Genomic DNA, 12,326 nt, shown 5'->3' on the forward strand with positions numbered 1-12,326 from the left:
GCTATTACTTAGGTGAAAAAAAATCATTAAAAGTAAATAGATTATACTGAGGGCAATTTTTTAGCATGAAGTACTCGATCTCTTGCCCAAACTTAATGATATTTATGATGTGATAGTGTCTACCACCTGAAAAAAACCCCCAACCTAATTATTTTTCAGCTGTAACAACTCTATAATAAAATAGCATTTGAAGTAGCTACGTGGGTGATTTTCACCACACACACAGCCCAAGTGACTATGCATAGTCAAGTGAGTACCTATTCTCATGAGAGGAAGAGGAGAGGCAGGCACTGATTTCTTCTCTGAGGTGACCAATGACAGAACCTGAGGGGATGGCCTGAAGTCATCTCAGGGGAGGTTTAGGTTGGATATTAGAAAAAGGTTCTTCACCCAGAGGGTGGTTGGGCACTGGAACAGACTCCCTAGGAAAGTGGCCACAGTACCAAGCCTGACAGAATCCAAGAAGTGTTTGGATAGTACTCTCAGGCGCATGGTGTGACTCTTGGGGATGGTCCTGTGGAGGGCCAGGAGTTGGACTTGATGATCCTTGTGGGTCCCTTCCAACTCGACATATTCTATGATTCTGTGTGATTCTGTGGTTTGTGGGAGACCTGAGATCATTTGGCTGTGTAAAAGGAGCTAGTCCAGCCTTTCTCTGACAGTTGTTCCCTGCTGTATACACTGAGTGGATCTCTTATACCTATTTGAACATTCTTCGACTAGAAAAGTTGTATGAGTAAAAGTCAACAGGTCTTTAATGATAACTTTTCCACTCTGCTCCATAGGACAGCAGCTTCTGTTTGTTAAGAGTACTTTAACTGATGTGGTCCTCACAGAAGTCCCCAGATCTTCCCAGAGACTCAGATGGATTCAGCCTGGAGAAGGGCACTTCCAGAGTTTTGAGCTGAAGTGGACACCATCTACCTTATTGGTTTCAGTTAGGCAGTAGCAGCCCTTGCTGCTCAAACAGAAAAGACCCTAAGGAAAGGGCATTATCTAGCTGATCAATGGGGAAGCATTAATCAGAAATGTGGGCTTTGTCAGTTGCTGTGTAAAGCATATTCTTCCGCATGATGAAGAAAACTCAGTATATGGAAAAATATTATTATTTAATGAACTCCCATTGTCATTCTCATTTGAAGTTCCTAATGAGACTGAAGTCAATATCCTTCATCTGTTCAGCAAAGTGAATTCTTCATCTTGTCATTCTAAGATTGCCAGTGGGTAGACAGAGATTTGTAAGAAGAACTAAATGGTGTTTACTGCAGTGACTGATCATCTCCTGAAGAATCATCTGTTTTTCTCCAACAGTAGAGGATATAATTTAATTAGACTGTTATTCTAAATGTTCTGATTTTTTTTTTATGCATTAACTTATGGCCTGTGGCTGATAGAAAAGAAATTAACGCGGACTCCTTTGAGTGTGGAATGAATTGCAGTTTGCAAGGGGAGAAAATTAATTATAAATGCCTACTATTTAAGTTTTTCAGATTCAGATGATAAATGAAGCAATTATTACAAGTCAAATATATAAACAGTAATTCGTCAACATTTCAGCTTATTAATTCTAACATTTGCCATTCCACGTAACATATTTATCACATTTTATTGCTTGTTGATGAAAAATCTAGTTTAGTTCTCTCAATTATCTTTATACAGCTGCATAATGAAGCAACAAAGTAAGGATGTATATCACAGTCCTGAAAACCATGAAAGGGTGCCATGGTCCGAGGGGGGATGGGGCCGTGACACAGCACGGATGGGTCTGAAGACAAGGTAGGGGTGCAGATGGGATACTTTATTGAGGCGTGCACGGGATTTTTTATCAGTTCAGGCGGGGAAAGGGCTAGAACATAGGGTGGAGCATAAGACAGACAAACGGGGAAACAAATAGGGATAGGGACACCGGCAAAAGGAGGAGGAACATGGGAGGAGCCGGGGAAGAAAAGGGCGAATGGTGGCTGTCTCCTCTCTGCAGCTTCTCCGGCCAATCAGAGAGGGAAGCAGGGAAGCGGGCATGCCTGGGCGTGCCCGGGAGATACAAATCCTGGGGAAACATACAATGTGTATATACATAATAACTGTAAAGTCCGTATCATAAAGTCCTGCCAATTGCTGTATGTTTTTCTCCACACCTGGAACCTCTCCCATCCTGAATCTTGTTCCTTCACAAAAGGGTTCTTGTTTGTCTTGACTTCAGCACAGAATAAAGCACCAAGACCTCAACCTGGCCCAACTACAGGTGTTCGTCTTCATTTCAGCTTCCCAGCCTTGCTTTCAAGGTGTTGTGCTGCCATGCTCCTGATTGCATTTCAGAACCCATATCAATCAACTACTGTGTGCCCAAGCCCCACTGATTCAGTCTGCCTGGATGCTCCTTCCTGGTCTTTCTAATCCTATCTCTGTTGCTTTCCTCATGCTTTCTCTGTGGCTGCCATAACCTGGGAGCTGGACACTGGGAACCTTCTATCATTTTCAGATCTGTCTCTGAAATCCCACACTCCTCACAAACTCCACATTGGCACATTTGACCCATTTCCTTTCACCCTCTCATTCTTACAGAGATGGCTGTCTAATCCAGGATTCTCCAAACTTTGCTGTATGGACTAAAAATAAAGGCTCAAGCTCCCTCTTGACTAAGACAGACAGCTATGTTTGTTAATGATGTATTTATTGAGCTGTTGTAAAATCTTCCTGTTCTACACTACTGCTTCAGTCTGGAGGCTTTTCCGGTACAGAGAGTCAAAATGTGGGAGCACGGTCACACAAGTGGATAGATCACAAGTCAAACAGTCTGGGTTTTGTAACAGCTTTATGCTGCTGTGTGATATGTTGCTAATCATTTTATACCCCAGGATGAAATTCTAGCCCAAGTTACATCAGTGGAAAACTGCCATGACTTAAACCCCCGGTGTTGTGTTATTCCTTCACTAGGTTAGCCAAACCAGTTTTTGGGCTGGGAAAAAGTTGTAAACACATGACACTTGAATTTAAAAACTTAGGAAAAGGAAGATTTAAAATCACAATTTCTGACCCAAAAGTCATTTTGAGGAAGGCACATATGCTGGAAGTTGCTGAAATGGAGGAACTGGCTGCAAGACACTCATTTTAGGCTTACCTGTATTTGAAGGTCATTGCTAATAAACTCTAAGTCTTCTAGCCTTAAGACTTCATCAGTCCCTAAGACCATTTAGGCACAAACACATGGTGCATGTGCATTATGGAATAAAGCAGAAACCTGCATAGAAACATATGTTTGTGATGGGCACCTATGCACCACGAAACTTGGTCTTATTCCCCTCTTGACAAGACTGAGGCTGAAACAGATTGTGGATGACAGGATGATGAATGCAGCCAGTCTGTGCTGTGTTGTGTCCTGGAGTCACAAGATACAAACTCAGTTCTTCTGGGCCATCCGCTCTCAGAGCCACACGCATGACATCTCCCTCAGAGTTTATCTTATGGGTCACAAGTGCTATCCTAAGAGCAGCTGAAGTCTTTCTCCTCCTCAAAGTGAGTGCGTAATGCCTTCTAGCTTTTTTGACTGTTTCAACATATAACACATTATAAACTGTGGCACATCAAGTAACAGATATTGCTCTGATGCATTCAGGAACCAAGCTACCTAACTTATCGTTTAATTTATTATCTTTATATTTATTATAAAACAGTTTGTTTATAGGACCTGGCACAATGTTGTCAGCACAAAACAAGTTGGCACCAAAGCCTAATTATGCCATACAAAAGCAGTAGTCTCAGTTGCCCTGATATGTTAAACAGGCATATAAAGAATTAATTCTAAAGAGAAACTTAGAAAAAAATACCCAACTTTATAAGATTAGCATTTAATTTTATTTTTTCAATAGTTTAAAAAGCCTTCTAATTTACCCATACAAGACATTGACAGTATTATACTTGAGCACAGATGGAACAAAAGACAGGCTGATAGTGTTTGTTTAGAAAGTTGCACAGGACAGTAATAAAACCAATGTGGAGGATGTTATAAATAAATTATGAGCTCATGATCATGACTTATTAGTTGACAATCTCAAGTTTGTTCCATACTTCCACCCATGTCTACACATCAAAAAATGTTACCTCTAACAACAATCTCTTTCCTGCACTTGCTGTGGTTCAAAGGACTATTTGCAGATGTTCAAGGTTGCTTTCCTGTGAGAGAGGGAGAAGTTACTACATTTCTCTTAAAAAAATGGACTCTCCTCCACATATGCCTAATATATGTACCAGACTGTGCTGCTTGTATGCTGTCACAGCGTAAAAAAAAAATAAGTAATAGAAGCTGTGTTTGAATGTCAAGTGTCATTGTGATATTTAGCAACAGCTAAAACATCAGTGTGTTATCAACATTATTCTCATGCTGAATCCAAAACACAGCACTGTAACAGCTACTAGGAAGAAAATTATCTCTATCCCACAAAAACAGGACACTAGGAATAAGAAATAAAATTATTTGATTTATCTTTTAAAGTCCTCTACACTCTAAGAACATCACATACACATATATCTGAGCTGATCACCTTGTTCTAAAGAATCAGAATTTGTTTTAATTTCTTCTCTATAGTGGTATTTACTTTCACTTTCTAACGTTTTTAATGAGAACTGAAACAAATGCTAGCTTTCATGTGAATAGTATCTGATGCAGTGTCTTGCATATGTACATGTCCCTACCTAATTTAACTGGCTTTAGCAATGTTTGAGGATGATTTAGGTGTTTTCTGGTGACTTTCCTAAAGCATGTTAGAAAACTGGAAGATCATGTATTTAAGTACTATCCTCCTTTGGTACCACCAGTGGGTAGCAAGGGACAAAATAAGGTCCTAATGGGTATGTCTTTATAAAAAGTGAGACAAAAATCTCACTGGAAAATGAAAACTGAGGGGTTTGACTCAGCTTGTGACTAAATCATATTTAGCCTGCTGAAACATTGTATTAACAAAGCTCTCCTGAGAAAGAGACATTCCTGAATTTCCTCATTTTTAAGAGCAGCTTACACTGAATTCAGCTTATACTGATAAGTGTGCTCACAAAGCAGAGCTTCCACAGAGCAGAGCAAATATCTCTGCCCCACCCACCCAAGCCACAAAATGAGCAATGAATTCCCAGAGCAGGGTTGGCCCTTGACTTTTGCAGCTGGTTTCATGAGCCATCAAGTGCCCAAGAGCAAACCCTCCCTGCCAGGGCAGGTCCCTCACAGGCGCAGGAGCACAGAAGGGCACTGCCCAAACAGCGCTGGTGCAGAGCTAACGCCAGCCCGTACAATGGTCCTGGTGCCACACAGCACAATGCACAGGTTTGTAAAGCCAGTTCTACTCTGTGACTGATTACTGTAGACACAGCAGTATGGTTAATTACAGTTAATGGTAATTAACTGTATTGCTTAAAATAACAAGTTAACCATGAGCCAGCAGTGTGCCCTTTTGGCCAAGAAGGCCAAGGGTACCCTGGGGGTGCATTAGGAAGAGCATTGCCAACAAGCTGAGGGAGGTGATCCTGCCCTTCTTCTCAGTCCAAGTGAGGCTGAATCTGGGGTGCTGTGTCAAGTTCTGGGCTTCTCAGTGCAAGAGAGACATTGAGCTCCTGGAGCAGGTCCAGCAGAGGACAGCAAAGATGATTAAGGGACTGGAGCACCTCTTATGAGGAAAGGCTGAGGAACCTTCACTCTCTACAACTCCCTGAAATGAGGTTGTAGCCAGGTGGGGGTTGGTCTCCTCTCCCAGACAACCAGCAGTAGGACAAGAGGACATGGTCTTAAGCTGTGCTAGGGGAGGTTTAGGTTAGATATTAGGAAGAATTCTTTGCAGAAAGGGTAATCAGCCATTGGAATGGGCTGCCCAGGGAAGTGGTGGATTCTCCATCCCTGGAGGTTTTTAAGATAAGACTGGATGTGGCACTTAGTGCCATGGTCTCGTAACCATGGCGGTGTTGGATCAGGGGTTGGACTTGATGATCTCAGAGGTCACTTCCAACCCAGATGATTCTATGATTCTATGACCTGGGCCTGTTCAGCCTGGAGAAGAGGAAGCTGGGGGGGTATCTTATCAATGCATACAAACATCTTAAGGGCAGGTGTCAAGAGGATGAGGCACAAACTGGAACCCAGGAAGTTCCATCTGAATATGAGATGAAACTTTACTGTGAGGGTAACAGAGCACTGGAACAGATTACTTGGAGAGGTTTTGGAGTCTCCTTCTCTGGAGATATTTTAAACCCACCTGGATGCAATTCTGTGCGATCTGCTCTGGGTGAACCTGTTTTAGCACGGGGGTTGGACTAGATGGTCTCAGGTTACCAACCAACCCTAAGCATTCTGTAATTCTGTGTTTCTGTGATTCTGTAATGAAACTGTATTATTTTCTGAAACCCAGTGAGGACTCTACTTGATGCTGCTTTGTTTGATTGATATATCTGAGTATGTCAGTCCATTCAGAGGGATCTCTGTAGACTCTACTCAGCTGGAGGATGTAGACACCTCTTAAGAGATGTGATAGGAATATTCTAATGAGAGTATTCTATTAAAAGAATCCTTACGGTAAATAAAACAAGGGATTTTTTTCCAGTGGATACACTGACACTTACAGAGATAATTATGTTGTACAGAATTGGCACCTTTGGCTCTCAGAATACTCTCCATGCAGCCTCAGTAGAACTCTTCATACAAAAAGATAATAAAAATTTAATAGCAAAAATCTGAGGCTGATACTTATCCAAGCTGTTCTCATTTGGAGCTGGACAAGAAAAGGAGAAAAAATATCTCAGAGTCTGAAGGGTATTGAAGGCAGTCCACTTCAGATACTTCTGAGCATAAATCAACTCACTAGCTAAATTAAGATGTACATGGTGTGCAACTTTAGCTCGCTCAAAATGCAAAGCCTGGTTTTTTTTAGTAGGCCTTCCAGCAAAAACAGTCCCAAAATAAAAATACATAAATCCATTCCAGTCTGGGCTGCCTGCAGGGAAGTGAGAGAAATAAAACATCCCAACAAGATGTATTTATGACATCTGGAGCAGACTCAGTACAATGAGCTTTGGACCAAGGACTGAATCACCATTTGCTAAGCTACCCACAGTGACAGCAAGCAGAGATGGAACATAGCAAACCATTTACCTAATAATTGAAGAAATGATCTAGATCTTTTTAAACAAAACCATTTTAAAAAATATTTCAATATGAGCTAAAAAATGTGACTAATAAAACCCCTTAATTTTGTCCAGGAGCACTTGCTTTAAATCACAAGAAATGTAGTTGCTATCCTCTCTGTATACCATTATCACCAGAGAAATAAAGCAGGTAATGCTACAGTTTCAAAAATTACAAGATGCCAAGAATTTGCTTGCCAGAACAGAACAACATTGTGCTTGGTTGAAGGCTTTTAGTTATTTTCTTGGGAGGCAGGGACAAGAATAGTACTCTGCTGAATGTCAGAACAGTTTGACAATTTTTTTTAGCAACATTGAAAACAAAGTCATGATCTACTTTCAGTATTGACAAAATTAAAGATATTATGGAAAAGGTAAATATTCTATGCAAATACAGGTTGAATGAATTTGACTTACGGAATTTCTTGCACACCAATAAAAGAAATCTCATTAATGTTAATCCTTTCTCTAGGTTAAAGAAGGAGCAGAAATGCTGCAAATTAGATTTATCAATATTAAATACAGAAATAATTTAAATTCTAAAGATAAGGTGATATGGTTTAAAGCTGGTTCCCTGCCAAGTCTCCAAACCTTACCAAGAAGTCACATACCTGTCTCTTTACACAGAGAGAAAAAAAAAGTGGGTTTTGTTTGTTTGGGGTTTTTTTAAATGCTTGCTCAAACGTTCTTTACGTCATCTGGATCAAGAAAAAGTTACCAAAGTAATTTTGCTGTTCCACTTAAGCTGATAGCAGGAGGCATAAAGCTTAAGAATACCTGGGTTTTAATTGAGTCCTTACACAAGTAACATATCTGATATGTTTCCTTTCAGTGTTTGGATTTGCTAAACCTTGTCTTCCCGTGTATATGTCTTTTTATGATGCCTACTTTTAAAAGTTCTTATTCTGTCAGAATCTTTATGTTCAAAATTTGAAGCAATAATTTTGCTTAAGCAGAGAAACTGGTTCTGAATAGTCTACCAACCTCTCATTTAGAGAGAATATTCATTGAGAGGAGGGGAGTAAACACAGAATGGAAATTTGCAGAGAATCAGTACACATTTAGGAAAGTATTGGAGATGAGAAAGGGTGAAATTGTTATTAAGCTTCCATGTTAGTGTATTTATTTCTTTTTCTTGGAAATGTGAAAGTTACCTCAGCGTTACTGAAATACAAAAGTGTTACTTTCAATATCACCACAGTGCAGTACTGTCTCCACTGAAGTCAGAGGAGTTAGTTTTCTGACGTGGATCCAGGTGTATATACAGAAGTATATCATATCACTAGGAAATGGTTTGTCTGAAAAATACAGAGAATATTCCATAGGAGCCTGGGTTTGCAATATAATCAGGGAAAACACTGTACCTCCTTTTGCAACCTAGTCCCATGAAAACTGAATTAGCTATAGGAATTACACATTCAGGTATCCAGTATATTCAGTAATATGTAATTAACCGTCCCTATGAAAGGGGAAAAACTGTGCTTTATCTTGGGTTCCGTTCTTTTTTCAAAGAAGCCGACACCAGCACTCCCACAGCCATAGATACAAATCTATGGAGCTCACGTCCTCCTAATTTACTTTTTCATGTGTATGGCCAGTTTCTAATCTCAGAATTTACTCTTTCTGTGATAACGCATTATAAAGTCCTGAAGCTGCTCCAAAGTTCTTTCTTCCCAAAAGTAAAAGTGATGGGTAAGAACACTCCCAGAGGTCCACCTGCCTGGCTCACATCCTGCAGGTGAAACCTCTCTGCCTGAGTAGACAGCCAGCAGATAATGATAGCAGTGACCAGGAGCTCTGTGAGGAATCGTAGGTTGTGTCCAGCCCTGCCAAGCTGTACCATGACACCTGGCTGCCTTAGAATTCCTGGTGGGAGATCAGTGGGCTTCTCAGAGCAAAGAAACCTCTCGTTTGTGTAATTTCTGAGTGTCCCTGTTTTGGTTTTGCTTTAGTTGGCTGGAGTGTGGGGGCAACGCCAACTGGAGACGCTCCAACTCCCACCTTGCCAGCCCCTGGCCCTGGAAAGGCCTCACTGCTGCAGGCAGTGAGAAGGGCCCCTTCTACACTGGCCCCTCAGGTCTTCTTTGAGCACTGAACATGGTGTCAAGTGATGTTTCACAGCAGCATGCTAAAGTGAAGACGTAGCTGGGAAAGAAGCAGGTGAGTTCACAAGACCTTTTTGTGTATATTTGGAAGATTACAGGCCATCCAGTTTGAGCCAATGTTGCCTGTTAAACCAGGCCAGGACTGCTGTTCTTTCCTCTCTGAGTCAGTCCAAACACAAGGGAGAATGCAAATCCACCTGTGAGGAAAATTTTCCAGGGCGCATATGTCTCAGGCACAAAACAGAGCACAAGAAGTATTATAATACACATCAGGTCAAGGAGCACTTCAAAGGCTCTTCTTGCTCTTGTCTAGGACCCTGTTCCCTGCAGCTGCAGATTGACTGACCTCTGTACTTGTTTTGCCTGATCTCCATATAACTGTTTTTCTGAGTATTTGAATTTACCTTTCAAGTTTCACCTGTTCACATGTTGCAATATATTTTCTCATCTAGAGAGTAGAAGCTTAGTTGGCTCCAAATAACTAGTTGTGGACAGTGTTAATGCAATTTTCACTGTAGAATATCAAATTAGTAAAGCACTTTCTCTTATATTTCTTTTTATATTTTAGCCCATTTTATGCAGCCAGCGTTCAATATGGGCTATTCAATAATTTCTGATAATCAAACACAAAATAAAGAATTCTGTTTCATAAAGTATAATCATAGCATGTTTTGGTTTTGAAGGGACCTTAAAGATCATCTAGTTCCTACCCTCCTGCTGCGGACAGAGACACCTTTCAGTAGACTAGGTTGCTCAGAGCTCCATCCAACCTGGCTTTAAACACTTCCAGGGGTGAGACATCTACAACTTCTCTGGGTAACCTGTTCCAGTGCCTCACCACCCTCATAGCAGACAATGTTTTCCTAATGTCTAATCTAAACTTACTGTCTGTGAGCTTGAAGCTATTCCCCCTTGCCTTGTCCGTACATGCTCTTGTAAATAGACCCTCTCCATCTTTCTTACGGGCTTCCTTCAGATGCTGAAAGGTGCAATTAGGTCACCCCAAAGCCTTTTCTTTTCTAGGCTGAAAAAACCCAGTTCTCTCAGCCTTTCCCCACAGGAGAAGTCCATCCGTCTAATCAATCTGGTGGCCCTCTTCTGGACTCACACAATTACTTGGAAAATATAGAACAGGTCCTATTTTTCTATTTAGTAATGCAAAAATTTTAATGATGAGCTACTGCAATTAGAGACGGAGTTGCTAAAGGCAGGCATCATTCCCTTCTGTTACGGCTGTGTATGGCATCAGTTTCACGCAAACTCAAACCATCCATTTTCTTCTCCCTATTTTGCTCTTCCCCCGCTAGATGGAGCTGCGACGTACAGCATCCGAGACAAAAGCAGCTTTTGATGTAATGTAAAAACACAGATTTATGGAGAAAATATAAAATGACAGTGGAAAAAATGCTTGCAAAAGTTCTGGAGTTCTCGTAGATGCCTTTTAAAAAGTGTGTCCCACTTCCAGGGCACGAATTTTGTACCCTCCCTATCTTGCTGTAATTTTCTGAGGAATGTGTTCGGGAGGAAGGGCTTCTTTCTGAAAACAATGCAGAATTTTATTTCCATAGCTGTCAGTTTGCTAAAAATTAGGAATATGAACATGCTGGCAGGTATTCTGCAGGAAAACTTAATTACACAGCCTGAACTTCTGCTAATTTTTGCATCTTCTTGAAAGAAGTATATTAATATCTAAGATTTTTTTTTCCTACCCAGCTCTAACACTAGAGTATTTCAAGTTGGGAAGATGAGGTTTGAAACATTTGGATATATCAAGAATATTGTTTCAGTTCCTGTTATTATGACCCTGGTTAATGTTACACAACTTAGTGAGCTGTTTTTTAAAAAGCTGTTCTCCCATCCACTCCATAAAAAAAGAGATTGCACACCAGGAATGCTAGCTGGTACACAGTTTTTTTCAGTGTTATTACAATCACAGCTTTGGCTTGGTGGTTGACATTAAAATGAAAGAAAAATATTTTCCAGCACAGCTAGTTCAAGAGCCAAGGCCATGACAAAGTTGTTTAGCAGTACAGTTATTACAGAAAAGAATTGACTTTTAGAGACTCTTTAAAAGAAGCCTGAAGCAGCATAGAGGCACAATGTCATATCAGATAGTAACACCACTTTTTTAACTGGAAAATAAAGCTATTTGAAGATGTCAGCTCAACAATTGTTTTGCATTAGCTAAATGCAATGATATCACCATCTCCAGAATCTGTGAGACTGGTTTCCTTTATGTTGCTATGATACCATATTATTATTTGATATGATACACTTTATCATGAACCAACATAGAAATAATGGTCAGGAGTAAAAACAAATAATATAAATCAAAAAAATGCTCCCTTTCTAAAAAACACTTTTTATCACACAGTTTTGCTCTGAAAAGAGACCACGTGAAACCAATATCTGTAAGTTTCATGTTTACTGTCTTTCTATAGCTCTAGTACCAAATATGGTTATTTTCCACGCTGTTTGCTTTTCCTAACTGCTATTTCTGCAAACTAATCTATGGTTCAAACTGATTTCCTGGGCCTCTGAAACAAGAGCACAGAAGATACTAAAGACGATTTTCACAAGAGGTCCAGTCCATATAGCCCACTGTCAAGCTGATGAGGTTAAATAGGTTCACCGAAGGCAGCTGTGAATTATTATTCTCATAGGAATAGGTAAAGCACAATTAACTCTGCCTGTTTATAAAAAGTAAAAATAGAGGTAACTGATATTTTTCACTAATATTTAGAAAATCGAGCTCAAGATCCTTTGTTTGGCTGAGTGACCTTCCATCCCTAGAGATCAGGGGGTCTACAAAATTCATCAAGGAGCCCTGCCACGGTCCAAAGAGGGGATGAGACACGAGGGTGAGATGCAGGTAGAATGCTTTATTCACACGTGTATGACATCTTTTATCAGCTTGGGGGGGAAAGGGCCAGAACATAGGGCGGAGCATGAGACAGACAAGCAGGGGGGCAAACCAGGATAGGGACACGGGCAAAAGAGGGAGGAATGTGGGAGGAACCGGGGAGAGAAGGGCGACTGGAAGCTGTCCCCTCTCTCTGCAGC

The 12,326-nt window shown here is 40.6% G+C and overlaps 1 long non-coding RNA gene across 1 annotated transcript in view; it reads left to right on the forward strand.

Moving 5' to 3' along the window:
- The window catches only part of LOC114003641, a 45,932-nt gene extending 33,880 nt beyond the window's left edge, over positions 1 to 12,052 (forward strand). The window contains exons 3-4 of the long non-coding RNA XR_003546324.2: positions 9,111 to 9,318; positions 12,007 to 12,052. This is a non-coding gene — a long non-coding RNA (uncharacterized LOC114003641). The remainder of the gene's footprint in view (positions 1 to 9,110; positions 9,319 to 12,006) is intronic.
- Positions 12,053 to 12,326: the final 274 nt, after the last annotated feature.

The sequence above is a fragment of the Pipra filicauda genome, unplaced genomic scaffold (assembly GCF_003945595.2).
Source record: "Pipra filicauda isolate LSUMZ 115617 unplaced genomic scaffold, ASM394559v2 scaffold627_size207744_pilon, whole genome shotgun sequence".
NCBI lineage: Eukaryota > Metazoa > Chordata > Aves > Passeriformes > Pipridae > Pipra > Pipra filicauda.